Source organism: Pinus tabuliformis, chromosome 9 (assembly GCF_031772625.1).
Source record: "Pinus tabuliformis cultivar Carrire ecotype Pingquan chromosome 9, CPIR1, whole genome shotgun sequence".
NCBI lineage: Eukaryota > Viridiplantae > Streptophyta > Pinopsida > Pinales > Pinaceae > Pinus > Pinus tabuliformis.
Window position 1 is genome coordinate 904,079,222 of NC_142307.1, and position 26,853 is coordinate 904,106,074.

Genomic DNA, 26,853 nt, shown 5'->3' on the forward strand with positions numbered 1-26,853 from the left:
GCCATACTGACTGCAAATAGTCATGGTGACAAATTTTAGTGTAACAGAAAGATGTTAAGAAGAAAATCTCTTGGCCACTGATTTGAGCAACCAAGTGGAAAGAAACTCGGATGTGGATGAGAATATTGTTTTCACATTAGTGCAAAATGAGTATCGTTAAACAACAGGAAGAGAATGAAATGGAAAAACTCTTCCATATAATTATACAGGCCAAGAAGACAAATATTGGTGCTTTGTTCACAGTAGAGATGGTCAACAAATTGGGATTTGAATTAATGATCATCCAAGACCATATCCATTAGGATGGGTAAATAAGGATGCAAAAATAAATGTAACCAAACAATGAAAAATATGATTTGCGATAATTGGTAATTTTATTCACGAAGTAAAATACGATTAGTTCCCCTTGATGTATGTGGGGTGGTTTTTCAAAGTCCATATATGTGCATGATGCATTCTTAATGCAAAGAGCCAATTACTACTACTTCATTAAGGATGGAAAATCATTCACCCTTAATTACCACAAGGGAAAGTCCAAATTTTGTTGGTAAGTGTCAACCAAGCCAAGAAACTAATTAGTTCTAGCAAGAAGCATGTTTACTATTTTAAGAGAAAACTAGTTTGTAGAAAACTCAGTGACAAAAAATTCATCTCTAGAGGGGTGTATTAAGGAATAAAAACAACAATTGGATGAGTTTCTACAAACATAGGGGTGTGTGTTCTAGGAGCCTAAATGGATATCACCCAAGAGGGATTGAAAGCATGACATATAGCTATTGGAAACTCCTTGTTTCCAAACTTTAGGCTGTATAGGAAATCCATTATAACAACTAGGTGAAGAAGCAACTGCAACAACTACTATAACAAGGCATAATTTGACCAAGTACCTCATCATGTGGGTCACTAATCATCATTATGCCAAAGAAGTGTTTGAATTGGTAGATGTATATTTATTATAAGGTATTGTTGTAGTGGCTACAACCACCCTCCAAAATTTTGGCTTGCACCAATTTCGGAGCCTCCCTTAAAGCGTTTCACTTGATGACTGCACACACTTGGGTTCACTCTATGAGCTCGTGTGAGTCTTTACATCCGCCTTGCTTGATTCATTGCATTCAAGTCTCTGCATGCCAATGTCTGAGTCATGCTTGCGACCGTGTTCTGGTTATGCTCAAAGTATTCGCTTCGTATGTGCTTATTGTATTCACTATGAAAGCATCTGTCGCACTCACACACAGAGCCTCACTATTACGCAAGCGTCTTCTCGATCAATGAATGGTCAATCATGAGTGTCATACTTGTCGATTACATCGTCGATCAATCTTGTTGAACATGTGTGTTTGTATGGTTTGGTCGTTTCGGCGTCAAGTCATGCGAGTGTGTGTTCATATGATCACTTATGCATCTTTTGATTGTTCACACACTTAGCCATTTTTTTGAAGGTTCTGACAACCTGACTCCCCTCTGACAGCCGGACCATCACCCTGCCATCGACTCGATCAATTGTCAACCAAAATAGTGTGGAAGCACCAAGCTAGTCTTTTCAAGTTGTGTTGCCTGCAAGCAATCTAATCAACTCTCATGCTGGTTACCCGGACAGTTGGACCCGATAGTCACCCCGAGACTAACTCCCCTAAAAAATTGTGCAGAGGCCACTAACCTCACCCACTCAAATGATTGAGGAAATTGCATAGACAGGCCGGATAGACACCAAGTGCTTGCCCCTATATCCCTCATAAAATTGCACAATTTTCCCAGTCAGTTATCCCGACAGTCGACCAACTGTTCATCTCAGAAATTGCGCAATGTTCATGAGTAGGCCTTCCATTGCCCATCAGTCAGCTCAACTCATAAATTGCGCAGAGATGATCAGCAGGCCAACCTCCTAGCCTCAGTGCAGTTTTCCTTGCCAGCAACCCCTAGTAGCAGACTGGTAGTTCCCTCTAGGAATTGTGCAGTTTCTGCTGTGAGTCTCTTGGGCAGCCAACTAGTAGTTACCTCTAGGAATTCGGCAGTTTCTGCTGCAAGTGACCCAAAAAAATTGTGCAATTCCTGCCTACTGACCCTACATGCAGCCTGACCCGTTCCTCTGGAAAATTGCGCAAATATGGTGTCCAGCCCCGCTGCCCATTCGTTCTGGAAAATGCACAAAGCATGCCTGCCTTGCCTTCCAGGAACCCGAACTGTTCCTCCCAAATTTGCGCAATTTTTCCTCCCAGCCAAGCTAGACCTTGCAGATAGTCACTGTCGACTCGGATTGTCTGTCTCCATCTCTCAGTGACTCTTGCATAGTTTTCATCAACAGTTGCTCAAAGCCGTCATCCTGCATCATAGCCTTGATGCCTCTCCCGATCACCTGCATCTGAATGATCATGTGTCATGGTAGACTAGGAGGTTTTGGATTTGATGTCATCTCGTCATGAGTGACTGCAAGTACAGGTACACCAACGAACATGGCAAGACGACGAATGGGATGAATGAAGGGAGCACATGCAGAATGACAGGTTCACCAACAGACGAACGAATGAAGCATGCGAAATGGACGAACGTGATGAACATGCACCTTCGCGAACATATGAGCCTGCCAACCCTTCCAATATGCAAGCAAGGAACAACATGCTAAAGCTTCATTAAGAGAACCAAGGACCATCGAAGACTCCATGCACTTCGCCATGCAGAGGTGAAGCTATGAGACACCATGAAGACATCCATCATCCAGCATCACTATAGCTCGACATGCACTCTAGCAGCAACACGAATGTACCAGCATTGTCATGTCAATTCATGTCGAGTCACGTCATGAGTCATGTCACCCACATCTCCACTATGGGCTTGTTGTCAATCAATGTGATGTAATGTGGAAGTCCAAGATGCCCACTTGTTGAACAAAGAGTCATGTAGGTCGAAGAGTCATGGAAGTCAAACGGTCATGAGCGTAGTCGAACAACCACAAGGGTTAGTTTCACCCTTGGCTATAAATACCCCCTCATTTTTACATGCAAATGGATTTTCACCTTAGCTCCTCCCACATAGCTAAGAAATTCTGTAATCTTTTCTTTGAGGAGTAAGTAGTGGCTCCAACACCCCACTGACAAGGTTACTGATGTATGGTGTAACGATGTGTCTTGGAACTTTCGCTTAATTCAGAAGCCTGTTAATAGGGCAACATGTTTTCACACATGTATTGTATCTGTTGTAATACTGATCTTTAACACTTGTAATGCATGTTGCTTTAACCTGTGCTCTACATCTGAACTGTTACATTTGTTGTAATGTGTAATCTATTAATGGAAATGTGTTGTATATGTTGTTAATGCTATCCTTTCCGTGTCGAATGCTTTGCCGAACATCAGACAAACCTTTCACCTGAACCTTGCTGTAACAACCGCTGCACTCATTCAGACTGTTTCGTGAGTGCTGTACATGTTATCTTATCTTGTATTTTGTGACTGCCGCATCCGAGTAGACTTCTCCAACAGAAGCTCTGTATGTCCTTTTGTGCTGTGTGTTCCTAGCTAAGTTGGGATTGATCCCTTTCAACCTGGAACTCACCTTCACCTTCTTCCCCTCACAGTGAAAGAACCATTGACATAAGTACACTTACACTCACCAGGAATGCGAACCTCACTTCTCAAAGACAAAGTGAACCACTCTCCTGTGCTGACAAGCAAGAGTTGAGGAAAATCCTTAAGACAATGGCAACCGAGCCATCATACCGGATGGAATCCCACGCCAAATGGTGTGAGGTCTAGTTGGGACTTCATACCAGGGTGATCCCCTCAATGTTGGCAGGTCCAACACCCTCAACATTTCTAGCGCTAGAAGGAGGGAAACCAGTTGTACATGGATGAAATTCCCCTCACACTCACTCATAAACAATCTGGTCAAGGCAGTAATTCGCACTCCCTATCACCTACATGTGACTCTATAGTTGGTTACTCCTCACTTCCAAAATCGAACATGAGATTCCATATCAGCACATTCACTCTGTCCATCCTATCACTCACCAGTTCGCGAAAGTAGTCAAACTGATCCCAGACAGACAACACCTTCCATACACATCAAAGAAGTGAAAATCCACTCCCACGGGAGTTGTTGTGTCACCAGTGGAAGAAGAAGTCCTTGCCACACTTGAAGGTCTGGTAGAAGATATTGAAGATGGAGGGGAACCTCCGGTCTTCCGGCAAGGTGAACAAGACACTCTTATGATCATGGGATCAGACTTTGGTATAGGAGGCAGAGGGGAAGGCAATAGAAGAGGTGGAGGTGGAGACGAACCAAAAAACTTAGAGTCGGAACCATCAGACTCTGAAAGAGAGGAAGAGGACGAAGAAGAAGAAGAGATGGCTGACCCAAATCTTAAATGGATGAATTAGGGACCATTGGCTCTCCCGTCTGTTCTGCATTAGATGCCGAAGTTAACAGAGAGAATGAACATCAAGTTCAACCCTAACAACACGGTGAAGGTAGAAGATCATTTGGACAACTTATACCTGCAGTTGCAAACCCTTGAGGTACGACATGACGACTTAGCTTGTATATTGTTCCCATGTACCTTAGACGATCACACAACTGCGTGGTATCACATCCTTCCACCAAACTCCATACAGAACTGGGTGCATTCAAATGCATGTTCCTTGAAAATTTATCCGATGACAAGACCCCAACTATGTTACTGAAAGAATTGGGTAGCTTGAAGATGGAGGGGAAGGAAAAGGTAAAATATTTCAACTAGAGGTTTACATGCATATTGAAAAAATTTGCAGTAGACACCAAACCTCATGACTCCATCATTATTGATTACTACACATCCGCATTGCCGACTAGCATTGCGTAGTTCGTCAAGTTAGCTGCAAAACCAACACTCTTGGAAAACTATGAAGAGGCTATTGTTGTTGAAAAATACATGCTCTCGATTGGACTCATCAAGAATGATGAACCAACAAAGGACTCCAAATACGTGAGCCAGAAGTTCCAAGCGATGGCAAGCAAGGGTAGAGACAAGGAAGCAAATGATATTGAAACCCTCATTCACCTCGTCAAGAACTTAACAACTGAAGTGTCCAAGCTTAAACAATGGAAAGCAGACATATTTTCAAGGACCTATCCACCTATACAGAGATGGGGAAGAAGCGCATCAGGCAGCAACTGGTCCACTCAAGAAAATGCGCAGAGCTCTATGTTCAATGTCGGTCAGTGCGCAGATCCTGAGTTCTGCTCGTTCCACGAAGAACATCACTCTGATAACTTCTTTTCAGACTGGAAGCGAGTCACAAACTCAGTATACAATCATACACTCGATGCAGAGAGTGGTATGTAGAAGTAGCTAGATGAAAGAGATTATGACGAAAGGTATTCCCCCAGTTGAAGCATCAAGTTCTGCGCATGTGGTGAATGCATATCAGTGCTTGCGAGCAGTGCCGAAGAAAAACACCGAGAAGCATCCCCCAAGACAAAATGGTCGTTACAATATTAGGAGTAAAGGGGCTCCCCCTACACTTGGGGAAATGCAAGAGAAGATCAGACTGCTGATAAGGAAGGTTGATCCACCGCTGCCCCAAAGCAGAAAACACAAAACAAGTCTGGGAAGACAACGGCAAGCAAGAGTACTTCCATGAGCAACAAACTGTGAAACACTTCATCGGACAACACAAACATCTATTCTACCCCAGACACCTCAGTAATTATACCACCTCTGGACTACAATATTGTTGATGACACGAAGAAAACTTGAGCAAACATCAGTTTGTTCAAGTTGGCTAAGATCCAGATTCAGCGAGATATCCTGCTGCATTCACTGAGACAGACAACAATAGACAACACAACCTCTACCAGCAAGGGAGCAAGCACACCTCCTGGATCACTTTTCACTGTGCTTAATAAACTTCGGATGGAAGAAGCACACTCAGGTTGCCCCCCATTCCTACTATCTTTTCAAAATTTCAACTGTAATGTTCACAATTGTTTGGTTGATTCCGACGCGACAACCAACATCATACCACTCTCCATTGTGAAAAATATTAATGCACAATGGATTGAAACATCCGCGCGAAATCATCCAACTTGATCGAACATCGGTACCAACCATTGGTGAACTATGAGATGTGATCATCTGACTATCTCATGACAGTCGAGTCCACCAATGCATTAACATAGTGGTTGTAGACATCCCGGAAGCATACGGTCTACTTCTTAGCAAAGATTGGTACAGCAAGCTAGATGGATATTTTGCTACAGACAGGTCTCACATGTGGCTTTCATACAAGGGAAAATGCAACCAAACATTGGAGTGTTATCCTACACAACCAACTCCAACCTCATTAGGGACACAGTTGGGACTCCTTCCTTGCCCAACTGATGGTAATGAAACTTGTATAGCTCATTGTACTGACAATAGTAGTAGTAGCAACAAAAATAGTAATAGTAGTACTAGCATGCCAAATGGTCGGGAACACATGATGGCCCAAAGACCAAGTGTATCTCAGTCATCCAAAACAATGGATAGTGCATGATTTCGAGCTTTCTAAAGTTCGAAGGCACAAACAACGATGATGACTATGAAGCACTCATGCTAAACACACAAAGGACCAACACTATGAATAAACAAAGGAACCTAGGAACCTACCACGATCTGAAGATGGCCAATCTTGGTACAAGCTACACACTACAACAGTGAAAAATTGTTGATCGCTTAATCAAACACTACCGAGATGAGTCTGCACGAGTAGATGATGACCTGAGTACACACTACACATGAGAAATCCAACATGAGATTACAGGTAAAGGAGGAGACAATCCATTGTAGCAAAGAACAGTAACACATACATGTTGTTTGCACTCCTTTCACCGAAAAGATTGAATAACATTTTAAGTGCTTGGATTACTTGCAAAGTTCGTCATCATATTTGGTTTTCTAATTTAAATCATGCGCGTAAGAAATTTGGGAAAATCCGCTTACGCATCGATTTCAGAAACTTGAATCCTTCCTGGAATAAAAACAACTACCCTGTGCCATCATCCGGGTCCATGTTGCACACAGTACCTGAAATAATAGTGTTGCCTTCAATTGAAGGTCTTTTGGAATGCCAACAGGTTCCAGTAGCACTGGTATACGAGAGGATTGGCCCACACACGTATCATTTGCAATCACTGGGCAAGAGGATTGACAACCTTCCTGCCAATGGCCAAGATCTCAAGCATTATTTTCAATAGGTCGGGCCGCACCCCTGCCATGTACATAGTCTGCTTGCTACTTCTTGTTTTCATTTGATTTTTTTTGCTTATTATCTTTGCTTTTGCCTTGTTTGATTCTGCTTACTATTTTTGTTCACGTTTGTTTTGTTTGTTTGATATATTACTATTTTTGTTTCCGGAAATAAGTGCTACCAACTGCTATGTTCTGGCTTTTAAATAGAGTATGTGGTTGAAATTTGAAGAGACTTGTGACACTGTAGCACTTGGCCAGTCTTGTGTCCGTCTTCTTTGTGCTTGGTTACAACCTTCGGTCGATGAAGTCCTAATGGAAAATACGAACCATTTGTAAGGGAAGCTTTGGTCCAAAAATGAATCCGTGTCCACACTGTGAAGCCCCATGCCTGTACTCAGCCTTCTGCTATGTGTGTTTAAGCTCATCCAACTAGTAGAAACGGAGAAGGGGAAAATCTAAATGAGCAAACCTATGTCAGAGGTCTTACATGATTCTCTGAAGGAACAACCTCTTCTACTCTCAATAAACTAGGATCCCTCTTCCACCCCAAAAATAAATAAGTGCCTATTCACAGTCCTCTTGAAAAAATACAAATGCGAAAGAAGAGAAAGGCTTCCTACGCAGAGAGGTGAAGCTTGCAACTCCGCCGGGCACTAACCAGGTTTGCTGGCAGTGGAGAAATGTATGTGTTCCTGCGTGACTCCACCAGGGTATTGTCCAGGCCTGATAGCAGCAGAGCAATATCAGAGATGAAAAATTATACTCTGAAAATCTTCCACTCGTGAGCTAAACTACCCTTCCCAGATTCGAAACACTGAGATCTAAGGTGAACTTTTGATTGTGTTTGACTGAGTTGGCAAAAGGTGAACCATGTATGTCCATGGGGTAAGTGGAAAACTGAAGTAACCTGCATAGCGATTCAATACTCCCTAGAAGACCAAGGCCCTGTGCTAGAAATGAACCGAAACAGAGAAGGTGGAGTTCTACCAGTCTATCGCCAAGTGTTGTAGCGGCTACAACCACCCTCCAAAATTTTGGCTTGCACCAATTTTGGAGCCCCTTGAAGAGTTTCACTTGATGACTACACACACTCAGGTTCACTCCGTGAGCTCATGTGATTCTTTATATCTACCTTGCTTGATTCATTGCATTCAAGTCTCTGCATGCTGATGTCTGAGTCATGCTTGCGACCATGTTTTGGTTATGCTCAAAGTATTCGCTTCGTATTGCTTATTGTATTCGCTATGAAAGCATCTGTCGCACTCACACACGGAGTCACATTCACTGTTCCACAAGTGTCGTCTTGCTCAATGAATGGTCAATCATGAGTGTCGTGCTTGTCTCTTACGCCACCAGCCAATCTTGTTGAACATGTGTGTTTGGACGGTTTGGTCGTTTCGTCGTCAAGTCATGCAAGTGTGTGTTCGTATGTTCACCTATGCATCTTTCAATTGTTCACACACTTAGCCATTTTTGCTAAAGGTTCTGATGAATTAACTCCCCTCTGACAGCCGAACCATCACCCTACCATCAACTCGATCGATTGTCAACCAGAACAACATAAAAGCACCAAGCTAGTATTTTCAAGTTGCGTTACCCGCAAGCAATCTAATCAACTATCATTCTGGTTACTTGGACAGTCGAACCCGGAAGTCACCCTAGGGCTGACTCCCCTAAAAAAAAGCATAGAGGCCATTGACCTCACCCACTCAACTAACTAACGAAATTGCGCAGATAAGCCAGACAGACACCAAGTGCCCGTCCCTGTCTCCCTCAGAAAATTGCACAGTTTTTGCAGTCAGTCATCCTGACAGTCGACCAGCTGTTCATCTAAGAAATTGCGCAATGTTCATGAGTAGGCCTTCCACTTCCCATCAGTCAACTCAACTAAGAAATTGTGCAGAGATGATTAGTAGGCTGGCTCCCGGCCTCAGTGCATTTTTCCTTGCTAGCAACCCCTAGCAGCAGACTTCTAGTTCCCTCTGGGAATTGCGCAATTTCTGCTGCTAGTCTCCAGGGCAAACCAACTGGAAGTTCCCTCTGGGAATTACACAATTTTGGTTTCCAGTGACCCCAACAACCAACTGGAAGTTCCCTTGGGAATTGTGCAGTTTTGGCTACCAGTCTCTCGGGCAATTCCTGAGAAAAACTGTGCAATCCCTGCCTGCTGACCCTTCATGCAGCCTGAACCGTTCCTCTTGAAAATTGCGCAAATCTAGCTGTCCAGCTTCATTGACCGTTCATTGTGTAGAGCATGCCTGCCTTGCCTTCCAGCAACTTGGACTTTTCCTCCCAAAATTTTCACAATTTTGCCTCCCAGCCGAGCTAGACCTTGTAGAAAGTCACCGTCGACTCAGATTGCATGTCTCCATCTCTTAGTGACTCTTGCACAGTTTTCATCAGCATTTTCTCGGAGCCGTCATCCTGCATCACAATCTTTCTGCCTCTCCCAGTCACCTGCATTTGAATGATCATGTGTCATGGTAGACTAGGAGGTTTTGGATTTGATGTCGTCTCGTCATGAGTGACTGCAAGTACAGGTACACCAATGAACATGGCATAATGATGAATGGGATGAACAAAGGGAGCAAATGCAGAATGATAGGTTCACCAATGGACAAACAAAAGAAGCATGCGAAGTTGACGAAGGTGATGAACACACCTTCGCGAACATATCAGCCTGTCAAGCCTTCCAACATGAAATCAAGGAACAACATGCTAAAGCTTCATTAAGAAAACCAAGGACCATCGAAGACTCCATGCACTTCGCCATGCAGAGGTGAAGCTATGATACACCATGAAGACATCCATCATCCAACAACACTATAGCTCGACATGCACTCCAGCAACAACACGAATGTACTAGCATTGTCATGTCAAGTCATGCTGAGTCATGTCATGAGTCATGTCGCCCACATCTCCACTATGGGCTTGTTTTCAATCAATGTGATGTAACATGGAAGTCCAAGAGACCCACTTGTTGAACAAAGAGTCATGTAAGTGGAAGATTCATGGAAGTCAAATGGTCATGAGGGTAGTCAAACAACCACAAGGGTCAATTTCATCCTTGGCTATAAATACCCCTTCATTTGTACTTGCAAATGGATTTTCACCTCAGCTCCTCCCACATAGCCAAGAGAGTGTGTAATGTTTTCTTTGAGGAGTAAGTAGTGGATCCAACGCCCCGCTGAGGGGGTTAGTGATGTATGGTGTAACGATGTGTCTTGGAACTTTCGCTTAATTCAAAAGCCTGTTAATAGACCTGCACGTTTTCACACATGTATGGCATCTGTTTTAAGACTAATCTTTAACACTTGTAATGCATGTTGCTTTAACCTGTGTTCTATACTTGAACTATTTCATTTGTTGTAATGCATAATCTATTAATGGAAATGTGTTGTATATGTTGTTAATGTTGTCCCGTCCTTGTCGACTACTCTGTTGGACATCAGACAGACCTTTCATCTCAACCTTGCTATAACAACCATTGCACTTGTTCGCACTGTTCCATGACTGCTGTACGTGTTATCTTACCTTGTGTGTTGTGACTACAACGCATCCGAGTGGACTTCTCCGCTGGAAGCTATGTATGTCCTTTTGTGTTGTGTGTTCCTAGCCGAGTTGGGACTTTTCCCTTTCAGCTTGAAGCTCACCTTCACCTTCTTCCCCTCATAGTGAAAGAACAATTGACACAAGTGCACTTATACTCGCCAGGCATGCGAATCTCACTTCTTGAAGACAAAGCAAACCAATCTCCTGTGATGATAAGCAAGAGTTGAGGAAAATCCTTAAGACAATGGCAACCAGGCCATCATACCGGATGGGACTCCCACACCAAATGGTGTGAGGTCTATTTGGGACTTCATACTAGGGTGATCCCCTAAATGTTGGTGGGTCCAACACTGTCAAAAAGTATTAGACAAAATTACACTCAATAATAGGTACCCCTTGATCAAGATATATGATTTCCCAGATCAACTGCAACAAACCAAATATTTCACCAAATTGGACTTAAAGTTTTCATATCACCATGTTTGAGTTAGAGAAGAAAATACCTGGAAGATCACTTTCAAAACTAGGCAAGGTCTGCATGAGGGTTGTTACAATTAGTTTTTAGTCATAATAATCGCCAAGACAACGCAATTGGTTGCCACTGTTTTCATCTTGGTCGCATTATTCACTGTAAGAAAATGATTGGTCACAAAATACTAACTTTGCAATGAATATAAGAGGTAAATCCTGTTGTGACCTATCCTTAATAATATGCGATCTGAATTCACTTGGTCTTGTCATTTCTTGTCGTTGTTTTGTTTGTCAACACAAAATTTAGTATTTTATCGTATTTTTTCCATTGAACATAGCGATGGAGAGATAACACAATAATCACAGGTTCTTATAAAGTTGCAATCAGAACACATGAAAACATTGATCACTATTCTTGCAATCATATCATAATTTGATTAGAGTCCTTTGCAATACATTAAAACACCCATTACAACATCATGAAATCATACACAATTTTTCATATCGCATTTTACACATAAGAGATATCGACAAAGGATCCACCATGATATACTAACATAAAAATGTGACTTATATAAATGTGACTTTCCTCCTCATCACAATTATCAATGGTAGTTTGTGATTAAGTCTATAATGAAATTCTTTGAATAGTTCCAATATATATTAACAGAATGAGTTGAACCTTTACTAACCAACCACTACATTTGTCACATAAATATTGAACTTCTGCAATCACTCTTACATCACCACGACATGATTCCTGAAACGATGTCGTCCAAAAATCTACGTTATTATATCACCACATTTTTGATATTATTGCTGCAGGATTTATCATTATGATACTTGTAACAACCTTGGTAAAAAATTCCATGTAATGAAATTTAATAAAGGAAAAATAATAACCATGGTTGATGGGACACTTATTCCAAGCTGAATGTTGGGAAAACACATAGTGATGGGGATCACTAGTGATTGATTAATGGGTAAGGAAATTGGAAAAGGAAATGGCAAAGGCTTTGGAAAGGAAAAATGGAGTTTTGCACATTTATTTATGAAAATAACGGAAATTAGGAGAAAATGGAGGTGAAAGGTCACAGGTTGCAAGTGAGAAGGAAAATGAAGGAAAATAATGGAAAATTAAGAAAATAAAGGCCTCATTAATAAAAAGGCTTCAGAGGATCAGTTCACAGACTTTTTTCAGTTTAGTTTTAGAGCTCTCTCTCTCACACTCTTGGACACAGAGTTTTATTGGAGCACTCTGGGAGGAGTGTGGCATACTTGGAGTTTTGGAGCAAGAAAGAAAAGGAAGAGTAGGAGAGCGCAAGAGGGAATTGGGATCAACAACTACAATGAGTTTTGCTTGCAGGTACCAAGTTTCATGTATGTTTTCCTCACTAGTTTTGGCATGCATGGCATATGCATGTGATTTATTGGTCACGATATATCATTGGCATGTAGGATTGCCTGGATTGACAGTGTATTTTCCTAAACTTGCATTTCATGGATAGCCATGGTGTTGTGGGTTCATTTCTTTGTTTTTCTAGTTGGTTATCATGTTTCCTTTATCTTGGGTTGAGTTACTAGTTCCTCGAGCCTTGGTTGGACAAATGCTCTGGAGCCCTAAAACAATTGGGGTTGAGTTACTAGTCTTAGAGCCTTGGTTGGAAAAACACTTTGGAGCCCTTGGTGGGTTGGGTTAATAGTCATGGAGCCCTATGTTAGACAAACGATCTGGATCCCAGAGACAACTATGGGTTGAGTTACTAGTCCTGGAGCCTTGGTTGGAACAAACGCTCTGGAGCCTTGGTAGGCTTGGGTAGAGACAAATCTGGTGATGGTTTTTGATGTCCGATCGTGAGGTTGAACCACTGTTTGATGGGTTGAGGTGGCTTGGCCTTTGGAAGTCTTGGATGGTTTTGATTGATGTGTTTTATGAGATCCAACATTCATGCTTCGAATATGGAATGGGGATGACTGGTTGAAGAGAGATTTGGTTTAGCCATGTCTATGGTTAGGTGGTTCGTGGAAGTCCCAAACCTGGTTGGCCTTTGCATCATTAATATGAGGTTATTTCTCCTTGTTATTTCATGAGTAGTGTACTGGTTTATATGTGGATTATATGGTTGTTTTTTCCTTGGCATTTATATTGTTATTATGCTGGTTATGAACATGGATCTCATCATTTTTTTACTTGTAAATGAATGAACAATGTATATATGTCCTAATAGATGAAATTTCAGCTAATGTGTTGAGGAATCAATGCTTCTTAGTGATTCTTAGATAAGTATGATACCCCTATGCTTATTTATGCTGTTAAGATATGTAGCTTTCATATTTGTGACATGTTTGACGAAATGCTTGTCATGGCTAGTAGGGGTCCAATCTAGACCTTGTCAATGTTTTTAAAAATGTATCATTGCTTCATTGTGATAATTCATTTATGAACCTGTCATTGAGTTCTGGGCAGTGACCCGAGCTTTGGGCTTGAAAAAGTGGCACACATCCTGGAGTCATAGGCACAGGTCTGAGGAGAAAAGTCCCCAGACGCATGCATACATGCATACCCATGTTGTGTGATTGCCTGGAGTCTCCTGGACGCATGCTTGTCCATATCAAGGGAGTGTCCGGGGGTTTAATGGTATGAAAAATCAATGGGACCCAGGGGATGGTTAACTGAGTGGTTGGGATGGATTCCAGAGTTCTGTTGTTGATGTGGAAGGTTTGTATGGTGTGTTTTTGTCGATTCTACTTTCTTAACTGACACATAGGGAGTTGAATAATATCATAGTAACTTCTCGTCACATGTTCACCCCGATTGGCTGGTTACTTGGGTAGATGTTGGAGGAGGGTACTACAATACCATTTATAGCATATTTAAAGTTTATTAATGTTGCAGGTATATTCCAAAGTTTGTTCATGGCACTCTCTGAAAATAAAAGACTCCTCAAAATACGACTTGGCTATTTGTGAAGCATGGAATCGTGCAATATTAAAGGGAATGACATGGGGTGGCCTGCTGTCAAAATACGTTCTTATTGGGCCAAATCATTGAGGCTATTAGAGCCTAATTGATTTTTTTCCAAATTAGGCCAAACTACACAATAAAATGCTAAATTTAGGATTAAAGTGGTGCACTTTGCCTAACAGAATTGGTATCAATCGAATGTTGAGAGAGGTTTCATAAGCCCTATACAAATATAAACACAAGTCTTTTCTAGGGAGATGTGGTGGGGTGGGGGGGTGGGGACTCTGCAGATAAAAAGAAAAAGAAAAAGAAGTTGTAATCAAAAGAAGTTGAATGTAGTGGTTATATCAAGAGATTTTGAGTGGGAAAAAGCATAGTGATGGGGATTAGTAGTAATTGATTAATGGCTAAGGAAATTGGAAAAGGAAATCACAAAGGCTTTAGAAAGACAATATGGAATTTTGGCACATTTATTTATGAAAATAATAGAAATTAGGAGAAAAGGGAGGTGAAAGGTAATAGGTTGCATATGAGGAGGAAAATGAAGGAAAATAATGGAAAATTAAGAAAATAGAGGCATCAGTAATAAAAAGGCTTTTGAGGATCATTTCACAAAAAAATGTCAGTTTAATTTTGGAGCTCTCTCTCTATTATCTTTCTCTCATACTCTTGGACACTTAGGATTTTCTCGGAGCACTCTGGGAGGAGTGTGGCATACTTGAGTTTTGGATAAAGAAGGCAAAGGAAGGGTAGGAAAGTGCAAGAGGACATCGGTATTAGCATCTACAATGAGTTTTTTTTTGCAGGTACCAATTTTCATGTATGTTTTCCTCACTAATTTTGGCATGAATGGCATATGCATGTGGTTTATTGGGCACGATCTATCATTGGCATGGAGGATTGCTTGGATTGACAGAGGATTTTCCTAGCCTTACCATTTCATGGATAGCCATGGTGTTGTGGGTTCATTTCTTTGTTTTTCTGGTTGATTCTCATGTTTCCTTTAGTTTGGGTTGAGTTACGAGTTTCTAGAGCCTTGGTTGGACAAATTATCTGGAGCCCTGTAACAACTGGGGTTGAGTTACTAGCTAGAGCCTTAGTTAGAAAAATGATCTGGAGCCCTTGGTGGGTTGAGTTATTAGTCCTGGAGCCTTGGTTGGAAAAACGATCTGGAGCCCAGGGACAACTATGGTTTGAGTTACTAATCCTGGAGCCTTGGTTGGAACAAACACTTTGGAGCTGTGGAAGGCTTGGGTATAGACCAATTTGGTGATGTTTTGTGATGTCCAACCATTAGGTAGAATCACAGTTTGATGGGTTGAGGTGGTTTGGTCTCTGAAAGCCCTGGATGGTTTTGATTGATGTGTTTTATGAGATCCTACATTCATGCTTGGAATATGGCACAGGGATGACTGACTGAAGAGATATTCGGCTCAGCCATGTCTATGGTCGGGTGGTTTGTGGAAGACTTGAACCTGGTTGGCCTTTGCATCATTAATATGAGATTATTTCTTATTGTTATTTCATGAGTATTGTATTGGTTTATATGTGGTATATATGGCTGTTTTTTCCTTGGTATTTCTATTGTTATTATGCTGGTTATGAACATGTATTATGACAATGGCTATGTATGGATCTCATCATGTTTTTACTTGTAAATGAATGAACAATGTGTCTATGGCATAATAGATGAAATTGCAACAAATGTGTTGAGGCATCAATGCTTCTTAGAGATTCTTAGATAAGTATGAGACCCCTATGCTCATTTCTACTATTAAGACCTGCAACTTTCATATTTGTGACATGTTTGAAAAAATGCCTGTCATGGCTAGTAGGGGTCTTGTTTACACCTTGTTAATGTTTTTGCAAATGTATCATTGTTCCATTGTGATAATTCATTTATGAACCTGTCATTGAGTTATGAGCTGTTGGGACAAGGTCCCCTAGGGTCAAATTTTGGCATTAACTTTTTGTATAATTGTAAAGTCTCTGCTTTTTGAGGAAGCAGAGCACGAAGGTCATAAGAGTCAAAGGGGATTTAGTCCCTTAGGTGGTTAGAAGATAGGGAGTTTTGAGACCCGCCGATGGTCCGTAGACCATGGTATTGTAAGAGTGAAGGTTATATATGGAAGAGTTATAGCGAGTCTAGGAAACAAGTCATAACTAGAAGATCATTATATGGGCAAGTGAGCGAAGGCAGGAAATTCTGTTTCATGTACTTAGGTGACAGGGAAGGCTCCTACAACTGAGTGCGTGGAGACCTTGGTAAGTCCGCAGGCTGAGTGTGAGGGCCCCTACATCTGAGTGCGCAGGGAAGAAGAGTCTGTAACTGAAAAGAATACATCTAATAAAGATAGTTTTGAGCCATGATTTGTGTATCTATGCATCTATAATTACTTCTACCGTTTCTGTATTTTCGCTCTGTATATGGATGTATATGAATGAATGCATGAAAGTAGTAGATAAAATTAATTTATTGATGTTATGAATGTTTGAAGGCCTTCACAAAGGTATAGAATATGTTTATATGAATTATTATAATTATCTGTTTTGGAAAGATTAGGGTTTGCGACGACCAAACTAAGCCATAGAAGCCGCAGGAACCCATCACACTGACCTCTGGATGCAAAAAATTGGTTCTGTCATCCCCAAATACTGCTTAGGGTGAGACTGCAACCTATGCTACGTGGGTTGTTGCTGAAAGTGCCAACAGTTTAGGGTTTTGTTGGTTGGCACAACTAACTTTGAACTTGGGTTAAGACCCATCAAGCCAACAAATAGTTTTGTTGCCAGGACCGAGATCTATCTGAGGAATGTGTGATAAGTGTTTCCCACTAAGAAAGAGATTTAAAAGTGGATAGATCAGAGATTGCACACATTTACAACTCAGGAAAATTGGAATCCGCACCTGTCAAAGGAAGAGTGGTTGAATAGATACCTATTCACAAACGAACATGAGATATTCTTTTGCTCTTTTCTGTGTGAATTGCATGAATGGTTGTCCAAATTAGAAGATAGTCAGGGTACGTGGAAGCTTGATGGCCCTACTGTGTGGACCCCAGAGCTAGTAAAGCACTTGGAGGCTTCAGAAAAAAATCACGTGGGCTATCGACCACTGGATTGATAATATTCTAGGAGGATTCGTTACTGAGTTCAAAATCGGTACATCCACTAGTTATAGTGAAGCAGAGCATAGGTTTTTCAAGGGACTAAGAGGTAAGTACTTGAAATCCTTGAAGACTTAGATTAAGATGTTATTGCGCAAAAAGCAGGTTATGTATTTAAATTGATGTTTGGGACTACGCAAAGTGGGAAAGAATTTAGAAGGAACCCATATTTAGGCTTTGAATATAGTCCACTGTTGGGATCGTCTAATAGTGACGATGAAGGTAGTATTATGAAGAAATCATGAAGTGCGTTGTATATTGTAAGCCAAGGTATCATAGGGATACCTCATCCATCCACTCCACCTCCACCTCCACCTCCACCCCACACACCTACACCTCTGCCTCCACCTCCACCTCCATCATTCAACATGGAAAACACGATGAAGATGCCTATATTTAAGGGTTTGGGGACTGAAGACCTTGAGCAATTTTGGTTCGTTGCAGATGTTGTATGGAAGACACAACAGATCACTGATGACAACATGAAGAAAGCGCAACTGGTCACAACACTAAAAAATAGAGCGCTAAGTTGGTATATCAAGTTTTTCTCAAGAAAACCCAACGCGACTATGTTAGAAACACAACAAGCACTAAACAATGAATTTAAGAAACCCAAGTCACAAGCCCAGTCAGTAACAGAGTTCAAAGAGATCTAGTAGAGGGTAAATGAGTTTGCATGGGACTTTGATCAAAGACTGAAGTGTCTGATTCAACAGGCTAACATGAGAATCATAGATGATGAACATAGAGACTGTTACATTGCTTCGCTCCTACCTCATCTGAGATTGCCACTAACAAGCCCAGTCAATAACAAAGTTCAAAGAGATCTTGTAGAGTGTAAATGAGTCTGCATGGGACTTTGATCAAAGACTGAAGTGTCTGATTCAACAGGCTAACATGAGAATCATAGATGATCAACATAGAGACTGGTACATTGCTTCGCTCCTACCTCATCTGAGATTTCCACTGTCGTAACAGAAAATAGGAATGCAAGCTGAAGCCTTGGAGATTTCCATGCGATTGGAGGCTTCACCTGTGCAGGATACGAATCTGGGGGTACAACAGATTTAATCACAACTAGCCAACCTACATATGGAGTTACAAAGCCTTAAGAAGGGAAAGGAAGTCCAACCCAAGGTGTGCATTGAGGTTTAGTGCTTGAAATGTAAGGGTCATGGTCATGATAAGGATCACTGTCGAGTCTACTAGAATTATCTTATTGGGGGAGGTCCTGTCCCCCTGAAGCTAAAAAATAACGTAGGGCCAAGAACAGGAGTAGCTTTATGGTGTGCTATTTTTCAAATCTATGGGAAGCACACGACTGATAATTGTCATCTCCTGCAAAAGTTTTTGCAAACCCCACAACAATTTTTTTGTACTTTCTGCAAGTTGGTTGGAAATGATGAGTGCAATTGCCGAAGCTATGAGCTAATGATGGAGAGGACCTCTACATATATAATGAAGCCGAAAAAATGGCCTTAAGATCAAGGTGCAGGTGCAATGCATAGAGGATTCCAAGGCCGAGGAAGAGGTCGAGGAGGAGGAGGAGTTGGAAGGGGTCACAGATAGGTTATTTGTTACAATTGTGGAGAGGCAAGGCATTTTGCATGTGACTGTTAGAATCTAACGCACCCCTCCTATTAGTATTACTGGCAATTTGACCACGTCATAGAATATTGGCCAAGAATTATAACAAATATGCAAGAAAAGAAATCTCAAACAGCTACGCAGAACATCCAAATGATGAGCGCAGAGCCTCGATAAGAGGAGCCTAGTGTCAATATCGTGACATGAAGCGGTATAGCCACATGAGAAGATAAGGGGAAGTAGCCAGAGGCTGAAAGATGGGTACACAAGGCTGCTGAGAAGGAAGTTGGGTTTGACTTGAGCCACACAAAGGAAACTTTTATGGAAGCTAAAAAGAGCCTCACGGAAGCTTCCACCTCAGGAAGTCAGGAGAAGTATGGAGGAAACTATAGTGCACAAGACGTAAACCCTTCATTGTTAGCAACATTTTTGAAGACTTGTATGAAACTTCTATGGGATAGAAAGGTGGTAGAAGGGCTACATGAATTGATTGATAATTGTATAGGTAAGATTAAAAATCCTCCAGAACAACGCGCAGTATGCAAAGTGGGCAAAAGCAAGAAACGAACAGGTCGCGAGATGAGACTAACTGCGCAAATTGGGGAGTATGAGATGGACCAGGTAATTCTTGATCTAGATCTGATGCGAATGTTTTTCCAAAGAAAACTCAGGAAATAATGGGGAGGCCCGCACTGCAATGGTCTCCTATCCAACTACGTATGACAATCCAACAAAAGATCATTCCTATGGGGAACTTGTATGGGGTCATGTAGATATTGAAGGATCGAGTGCCCTAGCTGATTTTGATGTGATCGAAATCATTGATGATAATAACCCTTACCTTGCACTATTATACATTGATTGGGCCTTTGTTATGAATGCAATTATTAACCTCAAAAGTGCAGAATGATGTTCGAAAGAAAGGAGCTCCGGGTCATTGTTCCATTGGATCCAACTGAAGGTACACGATATACTGAACGTGTCTACGATTATGAGGAGGAGGAAGATATTGATCATATTTATAACATCACTTCACACAATGAGGATTGGAGGAAACCTACAATGGATGGACGGATTGCATGGGTGATCCAAAATTGATCAAGGATCTAGAAGAAAAGCCTAAAATTCAAAGTTACTGGATTCAGGTGGAAGCAGCATCATTGCATAGAGCTCACAGAAACGACTCCAACACAACTTGAACGAGTGCATTTGGACTTCGGATGAATAAGAAACTGCTTGTTGAAGTTTGTGATGAAACAATGTTTTACTGCTCGACACATGGAAGAAGTACAGGTTCAACTCAGTGGCAGATCTTCATCTTCGTTACAATGGTAATTTTTTTCAGTTTTCTTTCATGGTGAGATTTGGGTATATTATGGTGCATTAAAATCTATATTTAAATGCATTATGTAAAAACTAAAACTATATATATAAACCATATATTAAAAAAATGGGTGCATTATATATAAATTATAAACCTAAGTTAAAAAACCATGGCAATGAAATATTCCATATAATATATGGTGGGTGTTAAAGTTATTAAGGTTGAACGCATATGTTACATGGTGATTAAACGACATATATTACAAACCATAAAGTTTCATAATGCATATATGGTGGTTAAACGTTATTAAAGTTTACATATGGCAAGTGTATATATATATTAAATGGTGGATTAAAGTGTTAAAACTATGGGTGAATGCATATGGTGAAACGCAAGTTACATATGGTTGAAGAACCATATAATCTGCATATATTAACGTAGCAGGTGCAGAGTTTAGGATATAGCGGAGTTTATGGTATAACAATTTGGTATGCGGTGGAGTCCACGTGAACCATCGGAGTTAATGCTCCAAGTTGCCAACGAAACCACTGCCAAAATTAGCATGCAACGGTTACATGGGTTGAGGTCTGTTGCCGCAAAGAGTTATGGTTAACGATAACATTCACCGAAACCGCCAGAGTTGTAAAACGACAAGCCACAAGGCTATGTTATATGCGGTTTGTTTGGTAACATTTTGTGCCATAGGTCAATAGGTTATCACGCTGGAGTTAAAACATATTATATGGTTTTATGTGTATAAATCCCATTGCACCGAATGTAACAATAGAACCATATTGTTATATGGTTATAACAATACGAGATATTTTTAATACTTTTCTATATGTGGGTTATTCATATACTACATATACTTGTAATGTAATGTAATGCCATGTAAAAAAAAAAATGAGGGTTTGTGAAATTTTGTACAAGAGAAGAATTTTTGTGTAGCTTTGGAGGCAGAACTTTGCAGGTTTATTCCGGGAGTTGTAGGGGGTCTTTTTTAGCGCCGTGAGTTGCGTTGGATTTCTAAGGTCGAGCAGAACACAACTGGACTAGCTAGGGATCTTGTTGATGTAACTTTGATGTATTTTTTTGGGCTTTGAATTTCTAATCTAAAGGCCTCCCCGTTGAAGACTAGGCTAGACGATGTAGACTTTGAGATAGCCAAACTCCGTTATCAATCTCTTGCGTCACTTTTCTTCTCATGGTTTTCTGTTCTAATTTTCTGCAATATTATTATTCATTTCTTCATGCTTATGTATTTAATGGTGTTTTTAAATCACGCATTAACACTTTCTAACAATGAATAAATCACAATTTCAATTAAATATCTTTTTGGGGATCATTTGGTATCAGAACAGGTTGTTGTTAACTGTGATTTGGAGTGTGCATGATCACCGGGAGAAAATATAAGCTTAGTGAATGAGAACTTGTCGCAAGATATCTAGAAGTTGGCTCGAGAAGAAGGACAACTCGAGGAGACGAAATGGTTGAAGAAGCGGTGATCATCCGTTTGGATCTGATGTAGGCTTCATAGATGCTTTCATGACCTTGCGAGCCATGGTCAAAAAAATGTATCAAGAGTTTAAGATAGAAAAATCTAAAGATGAAGAAGGGAAACCCTGACAATCTGGAAAAGAAGATGAAAGCGATAAAAAAGACACTATCACTTCTCTCTTGAATCCATATAAAACTTCGAAACCATTGTTGAAACTTGATGTTAAGTTCGAGTTACCAATGTACAATGGAGAAGTTGATGTCGAGAAGCTGGACATTTGGGTTAGGAAAATGGAGCTATATTGTAGTGTGCAATAGATCGTTGAAGATGAAGTCAAAATCAGACTAGCATCACTTCGTTTAACAGACACATCATTGATCTAGTGGCAAAGTAAGTTACACAAAGGTACTGAGCATATCGATAAGATTTTTCCATCATGGTTTGATTTTATTACTACACTTAGAAAGCAATTTTATCCATTGGGATATAAGGAAAAATATTTAATAGAATGGCAAGGACTAAAACTTAGGAAAGGTCAATAAATGCAGGAATATATAAATGAGTTTCGTGAGAAGGCGTTGATGTTAGATATTCCTTTGTATACTCAAGAGACTCTAATGAAATACATAGGAGGATTGCTTGAGTATGTTCATAATACTGTATTTATGTTCAGTCCTACTAACCTGGATGAAGTGGCATTACAAGCGATTTACATTGAAGCAGGTAAGTTGGGAGTTGGGGTATCATCATAATCGACAACTAGAATGGAGAGCAAGGGAAAAGGGAAAGTGAAGAAAGTAAACTTCAGCAAGAAGGAGGTTGAAAATATCTCTTGTAAGCATTGTAAGAAAGAGGGCCACGATGAGGATCACTGTTGGAAATTGCATCCCGAAATGAAACCAAAGTGGATCAGAAAAGGGAAGCAAAAGGTTGTAGCAACAATGAAACCGTTGGACCTAGGGTCAGATTTAAGTGATGAGATGCAGATCGCATCATTGATTATGAATGGTAAATCTGATGAAGGTAATGATTCTAACAGTTCCAGAGGCAAGTTATTTCATATAAGGGTTGTTATGAAACATACAAAGATCAACACATTATTAGATAGTGGATCTCAAGTTAATCTAATTTCAGAAAAAAATGGTTAAGAAATTGGGATTGAAATCATAAGCATTGTAAACCATATACTTTAATTTGGATGAGAAGAAATCATAAATTACAAGTAACTGACCAATGCATGTTATCGTTTACAATGAATTCTCAATTTAAGGATAAGGTGATGTTTGATGTAGTAAAACTAGATACATGTGGGATGGTCTTGGGTAGCCCATATCTATATGATAGAAAAGCAATATTTTATAGGGAACAGAATCAATATCACTTGTTCAAAAAAGGCATTGAATATGTTGTACATTCTCATCACACAAAAGCAGATAAATATCTTTTTATAGTTGAGAAGTTAAAACAAGCAGCTTATGCTAATAAAGATGTTGTTGTACAATCTAAAGAACCTAAGCAAGGGATCATTAAAGGTAACTACAAACAGATAGCCCTACTTAAGGAATCCAAAATTGTACATCAACAAGAGTTACAACATGATAAGTTGAGTTTTGTTTCAGTTATGAAAGGAAAGAAGGGTATGATTTCAACTATGTCAATACTTTCAATGTTGTTAATGGGTTTATTAATGTTTAGTGGTGCTTGGATATTGAAAACAAATATGAATGTATATGTGGGTGAAAAAGGACTTGATATATTCTGTAGTTTGTGTGTTTTGCTAACAATTGCATGGATGAGTAAAGTGACCAGGTTCAAAACAGAGTGGACATATACCTGCCAAGTGGGAAAATGGAACCCACATTTTTTTTTATGGAACTTAAGCCTTTTGGTGGTCCAAAAGGTCTAAGCGGTGAGGAAATGATTTGAAATTGATCAAGGATCTAGAAAAAAGCCTAAAATTCAAAGTTACTAGATTGAGGTGGAAGCAACATCATTGCGTAGAGCTCGCAGAAACGACTCCAACACAACTTGAACGGGTGCATTTGGACTCCAGATGAATAAGAAACTGCTTGTTGAAGTTTGTGACGAAATAGTGTTTCACTGTTCGACACATGGTAAAAGTACAGGTTCAGCTTAGTGGCAGATGTCCAGCTTCATTACAGTGGTAATGTCTTCAATTTGGTTTTGGTTTCATGGTGAGATTTGGGTATATTATGTGCATTAAAATATATATTTAAATGCATTATGTAAAAACTAAAACTATATATATAAACCATATATTAAAAAAAATGGTGCATTATATATAAATTATAAACCTAAGTTAAAAAACCATGGCAACGAAATATTCCATATAATATATGATGGGGATTAAAGTTATTAAGGTTGAACGCATATGTTACATGGTGATTAAATGACATATATTACAAACCATAAAGTTTCGTAAGGCATATATGGTGGTTAAACGTTATTAAAGTTTACATATGGAAAGTGTATATATGATAAAAATAGCTAAAACAACACAATTATAGAAACTCAATCATATATTATGCACAAATGGTGTATGTGCAAAGACACTCACACACACATATTTACATTCAGATTACTCTATTAAATAGAATTTCTGAGATCCAACTTATTCCCAAATTAGATTGAGAGGTTGAGAGAATTTCTCAACCATCACAAACCAACTTCTTAAATATGGAATGTAAGCATTAACTCCAACATCCCCCCTTAATGATTACATTACATGAAAATAACAAAATAATCAAGCTTATCAGTAGATGCTCCATCAAGTTGCCTCATAACCCTCGGAAAGGTGTAGTTGGCAAGTTGGATTCCCGAGTTCCCTTCCTCAACTCCTGAATCAAGGACCTCCCGAAGTCAATTACTGGACAACATCCCAATCTGTTGCATAACCTCATTAGGAAACCACCTCCATGTCTACCACTAATGAGGGATCCTTCCCTAGATCCACAACTGCCATACTATCTGGACAACCATCCATATTGAGCCTTACTGCTACTTGATTTCTTCAGACACAATTGATTGCAATCACTGAACCCCTAGTCATTCTATGGACGAGAATTCTAGCATTGTAGCATACGTAACAGGCGTCCAGATCTGACAGGTCGCCTCTGCACACCGAGTCCATCGAGGTAGTGCCTACTTTTCGAATCCAGTCCTCCTTCGTCTGTATGCCCACGCACAAGAGGGGGCTTGATACAAAGCTCGACGTTCTGTTCACACAGACCGCCACCAAATCTGGCGAGAGAGCAAGAAAGTCGAGCAAGGCGCGCGCTGTTTGGCAGCAATCGGATTGAAATATGGCGGGTTCGCAGGAAGACTTATCCCACGGCAACTGGTGGACGTAATCAAATTTTCCCAGAAAACAGTCGTGTAACCAACTCCAACGCACAACAATTTTATTGCATTTTTGCATAAAATTCCCCAATATGAGAATCTAGATTCCATCAACAGATCTACAATGCATCCTCCAGCTCCTTTCAGAGAGGCGCAACGTTGGCCATCACAATCTGAATGGGCAACAGATCATAGCCTCCTTCCAACGTGTTCTTGGCAAAGGCAGGAACTATGGGAGGCACGACAAGCACCACCGTGACCTTGAATCTCTGCACCAGATCCAACAGGCTCCCGATTTTGAGCTTGTGCATGTAGAGAATAGTAGACTTGGCCCTGAGCGAGAAGATACGAAACAAAGGGAGTATGCACAACCAAGCTGGATTTGTTAGAATGCACAAAACAACAAACTGTTGCAAAACCCGTGAACTTGATCAGATTGGATAGAAACCAGAGATCCGCCCCAATCCAGATCTTGAGTCTCTTGACGATGGAAAAAATAAGAACTAATCTTTTATTTCCTCACAACACAGGTTCAGATCTAGCTCTGATACCATGATAAAAATAGCTAAAACAACACAATTACAGAAACTCAATCATATATTATGCACAAATGGTGTATGTGCAAAGACACTCACACACACAGATTTACATTCAGATTACTCTATTAAATAGAATTTATGAGATCCAACTTATTCCCAAATTAGATAGAGAGGTTGAGAGAATTTCTCAACCATCACAAACCAACTTCTTAAATATGGAATGTAAGCATTAACTCCAACAATATATATATTAAATGGTGGATTAAAGTGTTAAAACTATGGGTGAACACATGTCGTGAAATGAAAGTTACATATGGTTAAAGAACCATATAATCTATATATATTAACGTAACAGGTGCGGAGTTTAGGATACAATGGAGTTTATGGTATAACAATTTGGTATACGGTGGAGTCTACGGGAACCGTCGGAGTTAATGCTCCAAGCTGCCAACGAAACCATCGCCAAAATTAGCATGCAACGGTTACACGGGTTGAGGTCTGTTGCCACAAAGAGTTATGGTTAACGATAACATTCACTGAAACCACCGAGTTGTAAACCAAGAAGCCACGAGGCTATGTTATATGCGTTTGTTTGGTAACATTTTGTGCCATAGGTCAATAGGTTATCGCGCTGGAGTTAAAACATATTATATGGTTGTATGTGTATAAATCCCATTGCACTGAATGTAACAACAAAACCATATTGTTATATGGTTATAACAATACGAGATATTTTTAATACTTTACTATATGTGGGTTATTCATATACTACATATAATTGTAATGTAATGCCATGTAAGAGCATGTGTTTCCTCCTAAGAGGTCACAGGTTCAAAACTAGAGGGGGGTAGAGTATGTATGCCTTCGTAGACTTAGCAGTCAAATCGCTGCGCGGAGGTGGGTCCCTTGTCCCACAAACAAAGGGGTCTCATACACCAATTTGGTGTCTGGCTTGGCTGTGACCTTAAAAAAAAAAAAAATAGATAAAAAACATATGAGAGTTGTGACATTTTTAACAACAAAAAAGAGTTTTTGTGTAGCTTTGAAGATTTGGAGATAGAATTTTGCGGGTTTATTCCAGGAATTGCAGGGGGTCTTTTTCAGCACCGTAAGTTGCGTTGGATTTCTGAGGTCAAGCAGAACACAACTGGACCAACTAGGGATCTTGTTGATGTAACTTTGA